The 22,194-nt window shown below is 33.7% G+C and overlaps 1 protein-coding gene and 1 non-coding gene across 2 annotated transcripts in view; one reads left to right on the top strand and one right to left on the bottom strand.

Annotated features, from left to right (window-relative positions):
- LOC118192553 (uncharacterized) overlaps positions 1-22,194 on the bottom strand; it is a 306,776-nt gene that overhangs the window by 229,890 nt on the left and 54,692 nt on the right. The window lies entirely within an intron of this gene.
- On the top strand, positions 1,242-1,314 carry TRNAI-GAU (transfer RNA isoleucine (anticodon GAU)). Its single transcript has one exon. It is a non-coding gene; the product is annotated as a tRNA-Ile (tRNA).

Below are 22,194 nucleotides of genomic sequence, written 5' to 3'. Positions count from 1 at the left end.
TTTGCTCAATGTAATGTATTTTACAGTGCACAGAATACTGCAGTCGACAAGTTCCTATTATCTTTCTGACGTACTTCGCAATTATAAGGTGTAGAGAAATTAGGTATTTTTTGGAAGCAGGCAAGATGAAAAATGAGCAATCACTTTCGCCGGGATTCGAACCACGGACCTCTGGAATAACGGCCCAGCGTGCAAAACCACTTCACCACGAAAGCACGCTAGAAAGGCGAGAGAAATACCTTATAAAGGATTTAATTTTTGATCAAGGATTTGCAACATATAGCTCAGAAAGAAACAAATAATTGCTCTTCTTCGATCTTCATTATAGCAAACAAATTTATGTAAATATACGTACTTTCAATAAGCAAGCAGCTGTAAGCTTATTGTTCTCTCAGAGGCAGAATATCTGTTAGCACTGTATTTTTGGATGCATATTGTAAAGAAATGGCATTTAACAAATGGCCGTTTACGTTATATATCTCTGTTTGTTACCTTGTTTGTGTAAATTAGCAAAGGAAAAATTTTTTCGTTACTAAATAAATTAAGTTTCATTGCTTTGAAATTTTAATAACACTTAATTTTTAGTTCTATCAGACACCGAAAGTAAAAGATGGAAGTTGCAACTAAAATTGCATTACATTAATTTTTTAAGCAAGCCTCACAGGGATGAATAATTTTCAAATTAAGTTTTAACATGGATTTGAGAATTTTCTTACACTTCTCAGGTGATGTCTGTTTTCATAACAGATGAAATAAAGAAACTTTGAGCATTGTGAGAATTTGTTTAATTTTATCTAATTTTTTAAGCAAATCTTGTTTTATTTGTTTATTATTTAGTTTGTCTTCTGTATTTATAAGTTTTATTTAGTTTTATTATTTAATTTATTTATTAACATCTGAAAACTCTTTTTATTTCATGCAAGATCACATTCAAGAACCAAAATGAAATCCAAAACGAAAGTGAATCAATTATCGCTCTACATTCCGTGGGCTCTTTTATCTCCTGTATTATGAAAATTCCTGTTTATATATTTAAATGAGGCTGTAATAAAAATTAATACCAAGCAAATAAAAAAAAGAATTAGTGTATTATTTCATCGTAAATTTATGCTACGTGGAGGCATACGCACTTATTTAATAAAGGAAGATTTAATTATACAACACATAGATCTGCGTTCATTTATTTCACTAAATCGCTCAGGACGAGACTTTATAAGGTATTTCTCCCGCCTTCCTAGCGTGCCTTCGTGGTGTAGTGGTCTGCACGCTGGGCCGATATTCCAGAGGTCCGCGGTTCGATTCCCGGCGAAGGCGATTGCATATTTTTCATCTTGCCTGCTTCCAAAAAATCCTAATGTCTCTACAGCTTAAAACAATTATTTTCTCTAAATGGCAACTTAGAGGAAACTTTCCGTTTTGCCAGGATATGAAAGCTGGAGATAATAAATACCTCGAAGATATTCCATTCAATAAATTCGTTAAAATTTATTAAAACCAAAGGAGAATAAAAACATACATTTACAAGCTCTGAGAATTTTTTATTTTAAGGTCAGAAAATATGCTTAGGTTCAGAATTCTCGTAACTCTTAGTAAATTAAAAATTTAAGATTCTGAGATAAAAACTTATATACATATATCATTCCTGAATGAAATTCGAGTTCTTTTCATGGATAAACAAAATAAGCTTTCCGCAAACACGGGATCTTCACATGAAAAGCAATTTCTTCAAAATCCAGAACAAATAAAAGTTGTTTTCCTGGCAGCAAATTTGCCGTAACATTTCCCAACCTACTTCAATTACGTAAAGAATAACACCGATTACACTTCACGAAACAAATAAGAAACTTCCCAAAGTGGGATTCTAAAGTTACAAAGTAAATTGGTTGTTATATGGAACTCAAAAAAGAGCGTTAAACTTTCCTTATTTCAAACATTTTTCCCTCTGCAGAAAGAATAAAATAATAACAATATATATATATATATATATATATATATATATCTCGCTCCAGAAAAGCCTACTTTAGAATTCAGTGAAACAAGAGATACACACACGATAAATATATTCTAAAAGACAAACCTTAGCATAAAAATATTTTAGGAGGGAGATATTTTAAGGGAAAGAATACGTAAGAAATAGCTTCAATTTTGTTCTTTTTTCTTGTTTGTAATAGTCGGATGTAAATCTAAAGCGAAAATGGCACAGGATCTTGAAACTTGCATAATATTTGTTTTCTGCTTAAAGTATAGTATATGAGCTAAAACAGAATAGAATAAAAAATTTTGTATTAAAAGCCCTAGTTTACATTGAGTTTTCTAAAATGGATTTTTGTACGTGTTTCGGAAAAAGTTTACTGATGTTGAATAGATTCATCTACTTAATGATATGTATATATATATATATATGGAATGTTTCCTTATTATAAATTATTATGAATTGGTTTATATATCCGGGTGGCCATAATTAAACTGACAGTGCTCACAGTGTTCTGTAACGCGATCTATTTGCGAGAATGACGCCACATTTTGTAGGAAGATTAAAAAAGACGGGGACGAAGGATTCCGCGAAAAAAAAATTAGTTACAAAAGTCACCGCTAGGGGAATATTTGGCGCTGTGTAATAGAAAATAGAGTGTTAACAAATGCAAATTAATACGGAATAAAATTACCTTTTATTGTGGATATGCCTTATGGAATATGGATATGCCTTACAGTACGGTATAGAAAATCTTACGAAAGATTATCAACTTCTATCCGTACAAGATCAGCCGTGTACAGGAGTTACTGTACCCCGACCATGATAAGCGATTGACTTTTGCTCTCACCTTTCTTTCCAGAATGGAGGTGGATGATGCTTGGCCTTGGAAAATCTTATGGGGAGACGAGGCCCACTTTTACCTGAATGGAACTGTGAATACCCAGAACTGCCGAATTTGGGATGACAAATCACCACATGCAGTCACAGCAATTCCCTTACATTCACCAAAGGTAACTGTTTGGTGTGGGTTCACAGCGGAATTTATCGTAGGTCCATTCTTCTATGCGAACATTACCCCGACAGGACCGGAAACCTGTTCTGTTACCGGAGAGAAACATCACCACATGTTGAACAGCTTTGTCATTCCGGCACTTCAGCAAAGACAATGCCTGGGGGAAATCATTTTCATGCAAATGGAGCTCCTCCACACGTTGCTGTACGGGTGCAACAGATGCTACGACAGAAATTCACAGCAGAAAGAGTCATTAACCGCTACTTTCCAACTGCATGGCCACCTTGGTCGCCATGAACGATCGCCACCTCGGTCGCCTGATCTCGGTCGCCCATGCGACTTCTGGCTATGGGGTTACCTTAAGTCTAAGGTCTAACAAGGAGTGTCCAGGACGTGGCTACGTTGAAGGATAACATATCATGGACTGTACGGGAGATTCCTGCAGACATATTTCTTTCTGCTGTTGTGCATACTGTGCACAAAATGCAGTATGTGGTCCACAACAACAGCAGCCACATTGAACCTCATTTGAATGCAAAATAAAAGGTAATTTCCGTATTGATTTGCATTTGTTAACACTCTATTTTCTATTACACAGTGCCAAATATTCCCCTAGCGGTGACTTTTGGAACTAATTTTTTTTTTTCGGGGAATCCTTTGTCCCCTGTCTTGTATAATCTTCCTACAAAATGTGGCGTCATTCTCGCAAATAGATCGCGCTACAGAACACTGTGAGCACTGTCAGTTTAATTATGGCCACCCGTTATATATATGTATAGTTGAATCTTATTACGAAGTTTTTTAGCGGTCAGTTCTTAAACACAAGGTCTTGCTGAAATGGAGAGCTTTTTAAAAAGAATAGGATAGTTAGTATAAGCTCAATAAAAAGTCTATAATTTACAGATTTTTGCAATAAACTGTATTAAATTTATTAATACCGCAGGAGCTAATAGTATCGATTCTCCTTTTTGTGTCCGTATCACTTTATAAATAAAAGAATGCTGCCATCAGATGTTATCGCATTGTATTATTTTTAAAGAAATAATATAATGAATTATGCTGCTTTTGAAAATTATTTTATTTTATTTTTGAGTTTTACAAGACGTAAATGCCTTGAAAATAATGTTTAATAATAATAAAAAGACAAAAACAATTGTGGAGTCATTTAATGAAAACTGAACTTTCATATGATGTACTGAGGGAAAAAAACTGAAAAACAAATTAAATATATATATATATATATATGGCAACACTTTACACTCTGTCAGGAATTCTCAAAATCTGCTGCTTTTAAAATTTTGTATTTTTATTTCATTATTTATTTATTTTTTTTTTTTTAATTTTATGCGAAGTAAAATATTCGCACTCATACGAATAAGTTAAAAAGATCAAAAAAAAAAAAAAAAAAAAAAAAAAAAAAATCTGAAAGGTTCCAGATTTTAAATTATGTTAAAGGGGCGTTTTTTTAACATTTTGTCTGTTACCTTTATTTATTAAATATCACGTTCTTCGCACTTAAACCATAAAATTCAGTTCAAGAGCAATATCGCAAAATAGTTTCAAACTGAGCATATCTTTAGAATTTCCGGTACGCAGTCTCACGAGCTGGAAATAAAAATGTTTTTTCTGTACAACGTTGCCATTGCTCGCTTTGAAATTCTTGAGTTTGTTAATCAAAAATTCGTCAAAAATTAAAAAATATGAAATCGATGATAACACAAATTTCAAATTTTAAATTTGGGCTTCCACATGCCCATATTCGTAGTAGGATTACGTCATTCAAAATTCGATGGCTCTATGTACCGTTGTTTTATCACAATGCGAGAAATATGCATACATTTATGCAGATTTTTCATTATTTAATTTCTTCAAGTATAATGCTTGACTCTAACATTTAGTGGCAACAGTTTGAAAAGTGAAACGAACATTTATAGTGAACCAACGCAAAATCGCAAAACGAAAACAATAGTCCTTCAGGGACAAAGTCCCTTTGGACTTAAAAATATTGTCAACAAGAGTGAGGCCAAAGGTAGATTGATAAACTGTGAGCTCAACGAGAACATAAGAGACTTTAAAACAAAACCGACGCGAAGTTAAAATCTAAATCCTTTAATTTTTTATCCCTAAAATCCACTATAAATGCTAAAAAAAAATTTCAGGTTTAATTTTGTGAAGAATAATTCGAGTGATTTATACATTAATCGGGTTTTAAATATAATGCAAACGGTATGCATAGAGTTATTACAAATGATTCACCAGGTGCTGAATTTCTATAATTTCCAAGTTATAGTTTGCAAGTGAACAATTTGAAATTTCTTTTTATTCTTATGTTTTATAAGAATACGGGCAGACTGGACAGAATATGGAATGCAAAATGGATTTATAAATAAGTACTTTGGTTACCAATAGATGAAATACTGTTCGAGCAATTAAAGGATGAAGCTTAGCTTTACGCACTGGAAACTTTTGTAAGATTTGATGAGTGAAGTCCAAGTGCGAGAATTTGTACGGATCACCCTAAGATAAGACATTTGCTCAGCCTACGGAAGGGCATTTGCGTAAAACACAAAGTTTTTGCTTGTGTTTTTCTCCCTAGTGAACATGATACTACAGTTTTATGAATTTAAACCATAATTTTCTATCTTTCAAGCCTGGTCTTAAGTTCATGAATGTTATTTTGTAAATTTTGGGTGACTGGGCTAAGAATGCATTTTCAGCAAGGTTCAATTATTACGTATGTAGTTATTAAGCATTAGGATTAACGAAAAATAAACAACGTCTTCTCAGCCATTTCGCTGATAAAAGGCTTGGGTCGGATTACACTGTGATGGGTATGTCTTAGCTTGCGATATTCTAGTTAGGGGTCATTTTCTAAAATCAAAAGGGATTCAGAAGTTATCAGATTCCAGTAATATTTGGAGCTCCACTTGAATGGCACAGTGAGATCCGTCGCTGCCTGAATGATGAACTTTTGTGTCGTTTAATTTCTCGACAAGGGGAAGATGATTTAATAATGTTTATCTGGCAACCAACTACAGTGTGACCCGCCCATGTAGAGATCTTTTTTCCTTTAAGAATGTTAAGGATGTCCCCTTGTAAGGATCTTAAGTTTTACTAACGTTTATTTTATTTTAAATCTTTACTATCACTTCTTATTTTCTACTTCCGGCCAGAATTAAAAGCGTTAACTTATTTATGCAAAATTTGTCTGGCGAACGCCAAGTACTTAAGTTGTGGCTTTTTTGCCAAGCGAGAGAGAGGAAGGAGTTAGTCGAAGCAGGCCGCTTACCTTAGAAGTTTTATTCAGTTGCTGTTTGCCTTCCAGGCCAGAGGTTTATTCCTCGTGATAATTTTAAACGTATTGTAGTGTTAACAGTTCTCTGTACTACATACGGCTTCCTGTTAATATACGGCCAAATCTTCCTTGTTTATTATTCCAAAGTTAAGTTAGAGTTTAGTTAAATATTTTTATATTCTTACGTTCAGACCACAAGTAGTTGGTCTCTGTATTCCGAAATACGGAAATTATTGTAAAGAGTGAAAAATAAAGGGTTTTGTATACCCTTCCTGTGTATCCTGTCTACTTCTCACAGTTATTGAACATAGCTTTAGTAAGCTCCCTGTTCCGAGTCAGGTCTGTGCATGTTCCCAAAGAAAGTAAGACGGAACATTGAACCTGATAGTGGCGCCCAACGAAGAAGAATAACCATAGCCGAGTTTCAAGAAGAACCTGAGCTGCCTGCAGAAGCGGCTCAGAATCCAGAAATGCCAGCTGCCGCCCTGGGAGGATTTGGTTACATCGTCCAGACCATGCGCGCTTCGATGAAACCAGAAGCAACATTTAATGGAAACTCACCGGTAACCAGTTTTTTGGAAAAATTGGATGACCACTTCATGCTCTACCCCGTGCACGAGTTTCAAAAAGTTACCTTAGCTACCAGCGCTTTGAGGGGCCAAGCGCTTAACTGGTTCAAATGTATCGGCAGAAGTCTCTTGGGTCAAGCAGGAAGTCCCACCTATACCTACGAAAATTTCAAGACTGCCCTACTAAAAGCCTTCCCTGTTGTAAAGGATCGTGCGAAATTAGAAACAGAACTTTTCAGTATATATCAACAAAGAATGGAAAACCTCTCGAGTTTTATTTTAAGAAAAATTCACGTTTTCAAGCTCTTGTATGGAAACCGTCCGGATCCTGAAATAATTCAAGTGATTTTGCCGAGGTTACTACCCCAAGTGCAAGACTTTATTGAATTGAGAAATCCGACTACACTGGAAAAATTATTTGAGCTAGCAATCCAGTTTGAAAGTAGAAGAACGGCGGACGTCGAAAGAAGACGCCAATATCAACAGCGAAACCAATTTGGTACGCCAAGACTACAGCAAACTCAAGCACATGGCTACGGAGAAAAAGCGAATCAGTGGGCAAGGAAACCCGAGCATTCAAAAACAGCCGGCGAACGTCGACAGTTCAATAGCAACCCAGGAAAAAAGTCTCAAGGCCAGTGGAGAAAGAAGGAAAGCACCGAAAGGAAAAATAATTTAAACTAAAACGGATTTCTGCTGACGAGAGGGTGCGGAAATCCGAAGGCCACGAAAACCCCTCTTCCTACAAGTTAAATACAGTAATGGTGAAAAATTTAACTCTTCCGAAGATTGAAGTCTTGGTAAATAATATCCCGGCCACCGCACTCCTGGATACCGGCGCGCAGTGTTCCTGTGTGGCAGAAGTCTTTTTTAGAAAGTATTTTCGCAAATACCGCATATATAATGCGGATAATACAACAGTATTAGCGGCGCAAGGAAAAGAATGTAAGTGCGTAGGTAAAGTACCTTTGTACATCCGTATCAAGGACGAACAAGTAAAGGTGATGTTTTTTATAGTAAAGAATTTGCAAGCACACTTAATACTAGGAATAGACTTTCTTTCAGACGCACAAGCTACACTGGATTTTAATGAAGCGTCTCTTAAGCTGACGATGAAACCAGTGCGTGTAGAAAAGGTTGAACCGCCAAGGTTAAATCTTGACCACCTGCCTAATGACGAGCAAGATAGAATCCGACAAGTGGTAAGTGAATTTGCTTCCTTATTTAGTGATATTCCAGGATTTACCCAGGTTACTAACCATAGTATTGACACCGGAGATGCATTGCCGGTTCGTCAAAAACCATACCGGTATGATAAGAATAAGGAAAAAATTATAGAATGGCATATTACCGATATGCTACGTAAAAAGATCGTAACGCCTATCTCAAGTAGTTATGCTAGTCCGGTGGTTTTATGTAAGAAAAATAATGATTATCCTTTGGAGCATCCAAAAAGGTGGAGATTCGCTATTGATTACCGTAAATTAAATTCCATAACGAAATATCCGGTATATCCGTTACCGATTATAGAAGAAATTTTAAGGAACATAAAATCAACCAAATTTATGACGACTTTAGACTTAACGAATGGTTATTTTCAAATAGGGATCAGGCCTGAGGACGTGCCTAGGACTGCTTTTATAACCAAGTCTGGCACTTATGCATTTTTGCGAATGCCGTTTGGCCTTTCAGGCGCCCCAGCAACATTTCAGCGATGCATGGACATTGTGTTAAGACCTGTTCTCGGAAAGTCCACATTTATCTATTTAGACGATATCATTATTACTAGTGATGATCTAGACCAACATGTACAGGATTTAAGACAGGTGTTTTCTTTATTAAATGAGGCCGGTCTAAAAGTTAATGTCGAAAAATGCAAATTTGCAGCCCCTGAATTAAAATATTTAGGTTACAAAATATCGCAAAAAGAGATCGAGACAGATGAATCAAAAATAATCGCTGTACAAAAGTTAACAAGGGCGTATGTCCAGTCCTGCCCAACATGTCAAGCCGTTAATTATATTAATTTCCGCCCGGCCGGGTTTCTAAATAGTATTAAATCCGAATTTCCAAATGAAATAATCGGCATCGATTTATTGGGCCCTTTCCCAAAAAGTCAGTTAAACAAAAGTCGCTATCTCCTTGTTATAGTTGATCATTTTAGTAAATGGACCGAAATTGTTCCCTTAAAACGAGCCTCCGCGAAATTAGTTACCGATTCTATTTTAAATAAATATATTTTAAAATACGGGGCGCCCCTAAAAGTTATATCGGATAATGGTCCTCAATTTGTAAGTAATATATTTGAAGACATGTGCCAAAAACTGGGCATACGTCATTTAAAAATGGTCCCGTATCGGCCGCAATCAAATATAGCGGAACGGGTCAACAGAAGTATAGTGAAAATTATCCGTAGTTATGTTAAAAATTTTCATAAAAGCTGGGATAACTATGTCAATGAATTTGCTTTCGCCCTTAGGACCGCAAAACATGATACAACGGGCAAAACTCCTGCTGAGTTATTTCTAGGCAGAAAGGTTATAACACCGTTAGATAAACTATTTTATGTGCAACAAAGAGCCCCAGAATTTAAAATGGGTGATATAGAAAAACTAATAAAAGAAGCAAAAAAGAATACGGAAGTAGCACAAAGAAAACAAAAATTGTATTATGACTTGAAACGACGGGGAGTAACTTATAAAGTAGGGGATGAAGTACTAAAAATTAAGCATTCACTTTCTTCAGCACCAGAAGATAAAACTGCCAAATTTTTTCCACGCTTTGAAGGACCATATGTTATAGAAAAAATAACTCACGCTGTTGTAGTGTTAAAGGCAAGAAATGGTGAAACCTGTTCCGCAAACATTGATCAAATCAAGCCCTACTTCGATCGTAATAAAATGCAAATCTTTTCAGATCTTTTGCAGGATCCGGTACGGCAGACACCGCAGGTACAAGTTCCAGAGGTGGGAAAACGACAAGTACAAGGGCAAGCCAATGAGAGACAGAAGCAAGTGAAAAGAAAATTGCCCCGCGGAAAAACTGAAGGTAAAAAGAAAAAGAAGCCGTTCCACCGTCCAAAAAACAGAGTTCACGAACACCCCCAGAATGAAGAAGGGAGAAGGACGACGTATGTGGAAAAGACCGGGAGAAAGGACGGCAACTATAACCCGGCTGTGAAACGGAAGATTGACTCATCCGACAGAACTCTCCGCAGCAAAAGTCGCCGAACTGCGGAAGGGCCATCAGCGGCGGAGGAAAAAGTACAAGAAAAATTTGAACGGCCAACAACGAGGTCCAAGCAGGATCACGACAGAAGTTTCCCGGTTCCACCAAGACCAGCTGCCTTCAAACGGCCAAGACCACAAGCAGAGCACAAAAGGAAGATGTTCAAGGGTGGCCGTAGTGGTGAAAAACGGAAGCTTCCAGAGGAAAGCACTGAAGGGCGAGCCCGTACAAGAAGGAGGATCAACCAAGCTACGGTCTGCAGCACCTTTAAAGACTGGGCCCAGAAAAGGATGTCTGAATATTACAAAGATAAGTAAAATTTTATGTTACTTTACAAACTTAAGTTAATCTTTCATTCTTACTGCAAGTGGCAGATTTCAAGAAGTTTTACCTCATGCGAGGTCTACCTTTATCGCCAAAAGGGCGAGAAATGAGTTGTGACCGATTTTCTTATTATGTTTTTCAATTACTCGCGCGTAAAACTAAAGTTGATGTATAATAGCGTTGTATAAAGACTTAAATATTGTAAAAAGTTATTGTATAAATTTTATTTAAAACATTCTAACAAGAAAGAAGTTTTAGTCTGAAAGACTTTTTGAAATGTAGTATTATTTCGATGTAGAAAGAATTGGCACTTGCTTTGAAAAGAATAGAAGTTAACAATGTACTACTAATGTATGTTTTCAAATGTGTAAAATTAACGGCATCTTGATATGTTCTTGTATACATGTGAACTGTTATTTTGAATGTTTAGAAATACCGTGATATGGTAAAAGTGAAAGTAATGTTAAAAATTTGTTATTCGTGTGACTGTAAAGATTAAATCATGGTGAATATGTGTTAAAGGTTGAATGATGTAGTTAGGCTCTCTGACGCTACACTTTAGAGTTAGCCACTTTCAGAATAGTACCTCAGGGTCTAGAGTTGAAATTAGGGTGTGTTAAGAGGTCTCGTATGTTGAATTTTAACACGTTAGTGTTTTGATTGTAGGAGGAAGTGTTGAACACATAGACAGAAACACATTCGTGTTTGGTGTTTTTACAACACATGTCAGAGAGCACGGGGAGAGATAATTAAAATAGTCATGAATGAAATAAGAATGTTAAGAAAAAGTATATTCTATATGTTATTTGCAATGTCATTCTGTAACATTTCATTAAACTAGTTTTCCTTCCAGATCTCTGGAAGGAACCAGAATTGAATAAAGCTCCTGTTTAGATGCAGTACAGATGAAAAAGAAAAAAGATTGTTGTATATTCCGGGAGCTGCTATTGTAACAAATTTCTTTCTTTTAAAATTTTCTAGTTTCTAGCTAAGTTATGATTGTAAAAGGTTGGCCTCGCGTTAGTTTCTAGAGCTAAAAGTTTTCAACAAGGTCGTTTTAGACCTCAGTTTCAAACTAATTAACTCTGGCGGGAAGTATGTAAGGATCTTAAGTTTTACTAACGTTTATTTTATTTTAAATCTTTACTATCACTTCTTATTTTCTACTTCCGGCCAGAATTATAAGCGTGAAGGAGTTTATGCAAAGTTGTCTGGCGAACGCCAAGTATTTAAGTGTGGCCTTTTTGCCAAGCAGAAGAGAGGAAGCCGTGAGTTCGAAGCAGGCCGCTTACCTTAGAAGTTACGCAGTTGCTACTTTGCCTTCCAGGCCAGAGGTTTTAATCCTCTTGATAAATTAAACGTATTGTAGTGTTCACAGTCTCTGTGCTACATACGCTTCCTGTTATTATAAGGCCAATCTTATTCTAAAGTTAAATTAGAGTTTAGTTTTATTTTGATATCTTTTAAGTTAGACCCCGAGTGGAGGGTCATTGTATTCCGAAGTACGGAAGTCATTGTATATAAAGAAAAAATAAAGGGTTTTGTATACCCTTCGTCTGTATCCTGTCTACTTACTACAATTAGTGAACATAGCTTTAGTAAGCTCTCTGTTCTAGTCAGGTCATTGTATGTTTCCGAAGAAGGTTAGAAGAAACATTGAACCTGATACCCTTAACATTCGTTCAAATACTTTTTTTTAATTATTGTCATAGTAATATGAAACTTTGCATGCATGTATATTTTACTATAGTTATATCAAATACCTTTGAAAAAAATTTCTGGATCATTGCAATTTAATTTTTTTTTTAAATTTTGTTTTAATTAAAAAAAATTTTTCAAAATGCTCCATGCGACTTGTCTTTAACTGCGTGATGCAAACTGAGTAATTCTGTTTCGTACTGTTCAGCATTCGTCGTCTGATGTGGTTGCAGTATCTCACAGGCCACACCGACTTGATCCCATCAAATGCACAACATAATATTCTTGCCATGAATATTCGGTTTTGATGTTCATAATGGTGGTTCGCTGCGATGCGCTCATGATTTCATACAAAAATGACTTCGTTTTTTGTCTTTTGAGCAACACTCCACAAATGGTTAAACGTTTCATCTCTTTCTGTCAATTCAGTATGATACCTAGCTTCCCAATTCATGAATCACACCCATTGCTGTCAAAAGCTTACTAACAGTAAACGCACCCTCATTTAGTGTTTCAGACAACTAAATAAGCATCCAAGATTAATCTTCTGCCAGTAATGAATCTAAATGTCCATTGTCAAACTTTTTCGGCTGAACAGGACGCATTTTTTAGCTCACCTTAAAATCGTTATCTTTGAATCGTCGAAAACAATCTTTGCATGTTATTTCCGACTTTGCATGTTACGTTCTCCATACGCTTGTACTAGCAAACGATGACTTTCCGTAGCAGATTTCTTAAGACGAAAGCAAAAGAGTAACAGTTCCGGCAAATGCTGTTTTGCAGGTACAAAACCCGACATGTTCAAAGCACTAAACAGGTATGTTCTTTTTATTCAACTCGAAAGACACACACAGATCTGAAAGCCTAATGTTTCTGCTGTTAAAAACGTCCTGTATCACTGTTCGCTATGCTGCACTAGTACAACTATTGCCCTCTCTTAGTCAACAGAGAGAATTAATTCAAACTCCCTACATTGTTATGACTAAATATGAAAGATTTCTGCCTCACTTCATATAGTACTCACTTTTTTCTTTCCCAAATACAACATTTTGAAAAGCAGTATATCATACGTAATAACGAATATTATTAATCAATGATTGCTTTGTTAATTATTGATTAACACAGCAGAGTGATAGTAGCTGTTATCACAGTAATAAAAGCACAAGTATCCAAGCAATAATATGTCAGCAACATAATATTTCTCAGGTCTCTTAACTTTCAATTTGTAAAATACTTTTATTTTTTTTTTACTTATATTGAAGAATTAAGTTTCATAAAACTACATTTTAATCTGTGTGCTAAAAATCGGTACAGACTAAAATTTGTCTTAAATGCTTATAAATGTTTATGAAATTTCATTTTCGTTTTCCTTATTTGCAATAAACATACTTATATTTTCCTGCTTATAGTGTATGTATGTGTGTGGTGTGTACATATGAACATAAGTGTAGATGTGCAACATTCAGTACATTCTTCGAAGATCGAAGACGCAGTTAGGTCTCTTTGCAACAATACATACATATTCCTTAAATAATAACACTCTTCATTAAAGAATAACATTATTCATTAAAGAATTAGTTTATAACGAATTATTGGATTTCCTCACATGTGTTCTTTGCAATTTACGTAGTTAGCACATCCAATTGGCAAGTGGAACATCCATATTTCGAATCCTGGTGAGAGTAGAACTGATTCTTCAGGTTTCCAACTCCAAAAAGCCTAATAATCTTCAGTTAATTAAACAAAATTTTTAAAAAAATTAAAAAAAGAGTGAAATAAAAAAAATCTTAAAATACCAAATAATCATAATGAATAGTTAATGATCATTTTAGTTGTGATTCTAAGAGGAAAAAGATATGTAGTTACCAGAAGCTGCACTTTAAATTATAAGATTGACTTCTGTCTTCAAAAGTTCTAAAATTATGTTTAATTTTACTTACCTAATTTCCGAAAGACGTTGAAGGTATCCGACTATGTTCTAATCGTCAATTTTCAACAAATTTTTGATAAAAAAAATTGTAACTTTATTTTAAAGCTTATATATTAAACTTCCCCAAACTACTTTTATTTTAACTCTCCAGTCGCTAGTAGCAGAATTTTTTATTGTTCTTGTTCTACACCATGAAGTTTCTCTTTAAGAACCCGGAAGTTGATGTCTGAATGTAGACAGACAACTCTAAATAACTTTAAAATGAGAATTTTTTATTTGGGTACTTTTAGTGATGATTCAAAAATTATTTTGACTCTTTCTATTTGTTATTAAGGACTCCGAAACTAGATTAATTTTTCGTTTAAATTTTCATACTTGGGAACACTTTCTTAACCTTCTCTTTGTATCTGCATTACATTAAACCTATTTTTTGAAAACTTGATTTTTTTTCAACTTTTCTGTTACGAAAAAACTAACATATTCTTGGAAAACCATATTTCCAATGCAAGGAACGAATAACTCCAATACCCCCCCTCCGTCAGTGGTTCTAACATTCGATTAAGTATAGAATTCCCTCTCAGATCAAGATCCCAAATGGGGGAGAATTTAGGGCCTGTAAGCAATTCCATTTATGCCCTCGAACAACCCTAGCAGACGAATCAGAAAAGATAAATGTTGTGCTCTATGACTGGGGACAAAATCCCTTCCGTTTCATCTTATGTGGTTGCGGAATCTTTCTCGTCTATTGACTCTTCCCCATCCGGAGTGGACAGAGAGGGAGGAGCGAACGACCACTTGACCACATGAGATGCCCTCTTATTCTGACCATTGGAGCGAAGGCACATCAGATTCTCGAACTGTCGTCTAGTTGACCCCTCTTCTGCTGCGTGGTTTGATTTGACCGCTTGCCTCGTCACTTGGTCTGAGGATATTCTCCATTTTTCATGGTGTAGTTATTGTGTTACATAAAAGATGGCATTAAAAAGAATGGTAATGTATTACCATGAACTTTAACCATTTTTAAGCCTAAGCAAAGTTTAAAATTTCAACGTGGAGAATGCCACTGAAATTTTCAGCAAGAATTCTTCTTGGAATTAATTGGAAAGTACCTTTAAAGATTATTTTAACAAAATAAAATGATTAAATAGCAGAAGATCTATTGGCAGACCTTCGATGAATAGAGATTTGCATGATCGGAGACAAGCAACCTTGTTGCCTAATAAAGACAGCGTCCGGCCCACTATGAACAATCCACTTTTGAAGCCTGCGTGGTCGTTTTTCTTTTGCCCTTAAACAAATAAACAAAACCTTCTATAGAGCGTTTTTAAGCAAGCTTAAAATTTAAAAATACTCTAGGAAAAATAGTTTTCTTTTATTACCTTTTGAAATTTTAATTTTAGAGTCAGACAAACTAAAAAAAAATCCAAAACAAGTTCAATTACTTTCCTGCTTTTATTCTCTTGCTTACCTTAATATGTGACTTTTATTTAACAAAATGCATAAAAAGGTCCTAGTTTTTTTTCTTCTTTTTGTCCTACATTTGTTTCTCCGTAAGGATGGACAGTTATTACCTATAGTAGTATTTTAAATTCCAAATTATGTGACATTTTGAATTTTGTATTATTCCTCCACAGAAGGATATTTTGAAACAAATTAGAAAATATCTAATAAAATCCTTCAATGGAAATAATTTAATTTGCGGTGTACTAATAATAAATTAATTTAATTTGCGTCAAAACTGACGGTGTACATGACTTAATACGTAGTAGTTAAAATAATAATAGTTCTTTTTCATAAGTAATTGTTACTGCGCTTCGAAAAGAAATTTCTGAAAACTTTAGGTGCCCTAAAATTACCGTGAATGTCATATTGTCCAAGTATTAATTCCTTCAAACAGGTAAACAGAATGTCTCTGATGATCTAATTTAGCAATTCTTTAAAAATTAGGATGCTAGAATCTATTACCGAAACATTTTAAAACAAATTGCCTCGGTGTCTCCCGATTTTTTTGACACAGTGTAATAAATGTAATGTGTGTTAACAGTTTTTCTTTATTTTCTTCTTTCATTGTTACTCTTTTTGCTGCCCGATGCGACCCTTAAATTCTACTGGACCAGTTGCACCGGCTCTGCCAGCGGCCACTACTCTAACATAAATCACCTAATACACAGCATGTATTATTACAAGCGGCATAGCTACATCAGCATGTTATCGAAAATGCATTTCAATAAAGGTGTTGTTTATTGTAACCACAGGGACACAGCGATTAACCATAGAAAATATTCTGGGAAGTGAAGCTTGTTTGGTTATGGCAAAGCTTGTAGAATTAGTGAAGACATCTCGCTAGAAGAATTTATTTCCACATTCCTTTGGGGTTGTCTGTGATTTGAGTAGCATCCACACTGTTTCCGTTTCTCACAGTATTCTCGAAAAGTTACACTTAAATTTTAAAAAACTATAAAATCTGTTATATATATATAGCCAACAGATAGTTTGAAGCCCTACGTTTGGTTTCTTCTAGTGACTTCTTTACTGGTTTATAAGAGAGAGAAGAAGAATTTTACACTCTTCTCGTTATCTCTGCACATATATAGATTTCCTAACCTGTAGAAGACCTGAACTCGAAACTCATAGATGTAAGCGGTAATCAGAATCTTAAAGCCAACTTAACGCATCATTCTGTATAGTTGATCTGATCGCAGTGACAATCATAATGTCTCCAAAATGCCGAATTGTGGTGTTTTCTTCTGACTGGACCTCATATTATTGTTTCTTAATTGTTTCAGTCCGAGGCACTCCCCTTTTGGGTGAAAACTGTGTATTTATTTCAGACCCCAAGCAAATACTGTTTTTGTATTTAGATGCCTTTTCGAAATCTCGTATACATACCAAAACACTTCGAAGACCTCGTGTATCAAGATATTGCGTCCCCGTAGCATCCGGATGGTAACCATGGCGACGAAGCTTGATGGACGGCAATTATTTTAATGAGCGCTTCACGTTGTTAACCGGGACGAATGATAGGCCCGCAGTTAATCACGACGAATGGGAAAACGGCTAACAATTTCATCCCCCCTTACAATCTCTGTCCGCTTTACACCAAGCTGCTGCTTTCGCCTTCACCCTACTCCTCCAGCGTTTTCTATCTTTTAAAAGAATAAAGAGAGGAAAGGCACATTGGTACGGTTTCATTAAGGCGAAAGCAAGTCAAACGATATAATTGGACAAAACGGGAAAAGTTTTCTCCCAGAGAAAAGCCGGGATATAAATTACTGGGAAAAGGAGAACCGGAGAGAAAATTTAAATTAGGCGGTTCCTTATGTCCTCAGCCCCTGGGCACGTACCACGGAAAATTTTAATTTTCGATTTCAGAGCGTCTGTTTTTTTGCCCCCCCCCGCGCTTTTATTCATTTAAAAAAAAATTGCTTGTTCTATTGTACTAAGACAGCGTCTGCAAAGAGCATGAAAGCATATTGGAAAGATAGCGTAGTTTATCTTTCTTCAAAAGAGCGACTGGTTTCGTTCCTCAAGAGGACGTGTCTAGTGGATGAGCATTATCTAACAAATGCTCCTTTAAGGAATGAAATTTTAGATTAGAATTACATGAAGCTGAATTAAAGGACAAACACTATTTTCTCCTTCCTTTCTGAACAGAAATTCCCAATTTTTTAACACACCGGCGGCTAAGAATTTCATTTATTGTTGTTTTACTAGTGATCACGAATGTTTACCAGTGTGCCATGACCCTATGGGTTTCTGGAAAGCTATGTAACTGTGTCTTAATAATAATAATAATAATAATAATAATAAAAATTAAAAAAAAATTTAAAAAAAAAGAACCAGTATCCAATTCGCTAGTTTGAGAGAACGTCCTACGTTAGTTTTGAGAAGTTTTCAAATCATAGTATTGGGTAGAAAGATATATTTTCTCGATGGTTGATACTTTCCTTATATCTGAAAAGACATGTAGCTTTATTTTTTAAATATATATGTCCCTAATAAAATTATTAAAATAACTCTTTTTCTTTATATACCCATACCGTATTCATTCCTATTTTTATATTTATTTTTATTTATATTTATTTATTTATTTGAATTTATTTTAATTTGAATGTGACAGTGAAAGACAAATGTTCCTTTTTCCTACGGAGACAACAATGACAATTTTTTTTTAGTTTATTTTATTAATTCCCCCTGCCTTTTAATATAACAGCTAATCTTTTCTAAATGCATAAATAGTAAACATGTCGCTTGTTAGTAAGGCTCCATGTAGCATAGCATATGTATTTTCCAATGCTTCTGATTTGCTTTGTATTCTCATGTTACATAGCCTTAAGTAATATGCAATCGAACCAAGCCTAAGTGTATGCAGAATGCACGCGATGATGAACAGTATGAAGCTGAAAAGAAAAAATGATGAACAATATGAAGCTAAAAAGAAAGAAAAACAAAAATGCACTGAATTTAAATCCATGCCCTGTGTGAGTTTTATACAAAATGTGTGAGTTTTTTTTTTTTTTTTTTTTAATAAAAATACTTAATGACAAAAGACAGATAAAACGTTTTGTTTTGCTCATTTTCTTAAATTCGTTTGTGTAATCACCATTTGTCATTACACTGCGCATAAAACTAATATTTTATAGATGTCTTATTAATGATATCCAGAAGTGCGAAGTATTATGAAAAAATATTTGTGGCTTTTTCATTATGCATTAATTCGGCAAACTTCGTGCTGTCTAGACCTTACTTATTTCACATGTGAGCATAATAGATTGTCAACATCTTGAAAATTTTAAGTCTTAAATGTAAATTTCTTTTTTCCTTTTTTTAAAACCATTATTATAATTTCTCAGTTAATAAAATATTTCTTCCTAAAATTTTTACTATAGCAGCAGTAAATTACTCCCCTTTTATATGGCGTCAGGCACTATATCAAAACTTTGAAGTTACAGTTCCTATACAAATGTTTAATGCAATAACGTTATTATGCAAAGAATGTAGTTCGTAAGTGCAAGCTTAAACTCTAATAATATCTTTTGCACTGAATTCAAATTCATGCCCTGTGTGACTTTTATTAAGAATTTCTGTTATCATAGATAAACTATAAGATTATTGCATATTTCTTGTCATACTTTCGGATAAAATCAAATTTGCATAGTTATGAAAAGTTAAATTTTAATTAATTATTGCTATGTACAACTCATCTCCGTTACTCAAGCAATTTTTTAACTCGGCCGGGAAAAAATTCATACTTTTTTAGCAAAGAATTCTGAAAATAAAGAAGTTCTTCATACTGTAAGAAGCAGACATTTACAGCATCTTTATTTTTATAATCATCCTATTAAAATATTTGGATAAACAGAAAAAATGCTGATTTGATAATTCAAGGTCTTATTTATTGCAATTCATTTCAACAAATTAAAAAATTTGATGTGTACACCACATGACTTCCTTGTACGGAATATAAAATTATACGCATTTTTTCTTGCATTTTATTTAAACTTATTAGATTGAATTAAACCTACTTCGCCGACAGCGCATAAACCACAATAGAATAAATGCATTCTTTAAAATTCACTTTGTTTACCATAGCGACACTCTGGCGCTAGGTTTACTTAACAGTATTATATTTCGTTCATATTATAACTCAGATAGCACAAAATGTATATCATTTAAAGAATTATCTAATCGTTGCCACATGTTCTATTCAAACACTATAATAAAGCTAGAACAATGTATAAAAGAAATTAATCAAATTAAACAAAAAAGAAACAGTTTTTCACAGACGATTGAGTATTTCTCATTCAATTATTTCAGTTCTCACTTCGCGAGAAAGCAAAAATACATAAAAACTCAAAATATCTATATTAAAAATTACGAAGTAAATCTCAAACGCTTATTTCCTCGAAAAAATTCCAGAAAGAATTAAGCATGATTTAATTGGCAATAATAAATGAATGCGTTATCTTTGTTGTTGCGAAGCTAAGTTTCTCTAGATTGGCAGCAAATCCACTAGTCTCCTGTTTCAAATGTAAACATCAATGGCCGCCATTAAAAACAGGCTTAGCGGCAATTAAACAACTTTAAAATTGATGATAATTCTAAAAATATTGCACACAGATTTACTAAAGGCATAAAATCCTTAACCGGAAGATAAAAACAACATAATTCAATCATTTTTAAAGCAAAAAAAAGTACAATTTACAAACATATAAGCGTAAAGAAACTGAGATCACTGAGCCGGGTAAAAGAGTGGATATATATATAAATATATTTCTATACGTTTGGTGCGGCCGATTGCAACCAAAATACGAGGTGCACATCTACATGTTAAAGCAGTCCTATATACAAAATTTCAACGTTCTGAGGCTACTCGTTTTTGAGTTATGCGAGATACGTACGTACATACGTTCGTACAGACGCCAGGAAAAATTCTCTTCAGAATTAATTTTAAAGCAGTTTTATAATTTTTTTGAAGGAAAAGAGTATTTTATTCTGTCCTTAAGTACAGATATCACGCAAAAACATGGTTAAATTGCATTCGATAGCGGTCAAAATGGATATTTTCGTTGAAACATGTTGCCTGAAACTTTTCGCGATTACAATACTTCCTTTTTACTTCGTACAAGGAAGTAAAAATTGCATAGAAAGAATAATATAGTTAATTTACATATAAAGGGTTTTAAACTTAAATTATATGCAAAGATTATAGAAATGAAAAAATAAAATATTTGTATTTCTCTTGAGCAAAATACAACTACACTGTATCGGACAGAATTAAACAATGAAATTAATATTGCATTATCTAAGCACACAACCTGTTGCATCTGAAATAAAACAATGAAATTATTTTGTATTAGAAATAAACTTTTTATTTTTATTTTTAAAGCGATAAAATTAAATGAAAAAATTTTTATTAGGGTAAAAGAAAGCTCGTAATCTATTTTATTCAAAAAAATTAATATCAGATATTGTTCTTTTATATACTGATTAAGATAGAATACTATAATTACGTGTATAGGCTGTATAGTTAAAACCTTATTTACATGCCGTATGAATTCCTCTAAACTGATTCAACATCCTTTTAAAAATTAAATAAGCTCTGTATCAGCATTTTGTAATATTTAAATCCAAAATATCAATAAATTTTATTTCGTTTTGAAAAGTACAAAAAATGTGGATATTTAGAATTCTACTGTAAGCATGAATTTCTTACTGCGAGTGAAACATGATAGAAATTAGGATACGGAACAGCATTATGAAGTACTTTTACATATCGCTAAAAATAACTTTATGGGAAAAAATTTGCAGACAATAAATCACCTATTGCAGCAGAAAGAATGTTGTGTTGATGAATAATAACTAATATACTGGATCTTGCGGGGTTTTTTTAATAAAATAAAAAAAGTAAATAAAAGAGTTTTTTTTTTCGAAAGAAGTTTTTTATTTTCTTTCAGTTTAAAATAAAATTGAATCAAAAGCTTTTTAGTTAATTAAGTGGAAGAACTTTAACCAGGTGCATAAATTCTGTCTTTTAAGAAAGACATGTAACTAATTAAAGTTTTACTATTTAAATAATGTTACAGAATTAAATAATCATTTGATGAAGTTTGCTATCGAAAGTTTAGGACTTATTTTACCTATTATTCTGTAACAATAAATCAGCGGTAGAATATGTTCATTGCAAGTGAAAGAGGGAGATAGGAGAGCATCTTGTTGCCAGTCGAAAACATATAAGATATTTTTATGTTCGATGCACGAATATAAAAGTACGTTACTTATCATCGTAAAAAAAAAAAAAAAAAAAAAAAAAAAAAAAAAGAATCATTTAGAGTTATTTTTTTTATATTTCTTAATTAGATTTTGCAACAAGTGTTATTTGATACCAGAAGAATAATAAATATTTTGTATTTCTTCATAATATTAAGTATCACGTTTTATTTTATACCATAAGAATAATAACTAAAGTAATTCTTCTATTACCGTATATTAACAGTATAATGTCTATTCTACCGTATACTACCATTTGCAATCAAAATAAAATTTCAATCAACAGTTATAGTGAGGTACAAACTGCAAACCTGTCTATATTTCGGTTTTTATTTTATTCAAATGGTAATACACTTTTTAATACTATGATATTTTCCTATATATGCCATTTTA

The sequence above is a fragment of the Stegodyphus dumicola genome, chromosome 8 (genome assembly GCF_044657685.1).
Source record: "Stegodyphus dumicola isolate Sdum_Otavi_A_Nest chromosome 8, ASM4465768v1".
NCBI lineage: Eukaryota > Metazoa > Arthropoda > Arachnida > Araneae > Eresidae > Stegodyphus > Stegodyphus dumicola.
This window is presented reverse-complemented; position numbering and strand designations above follow the sequence as displayed.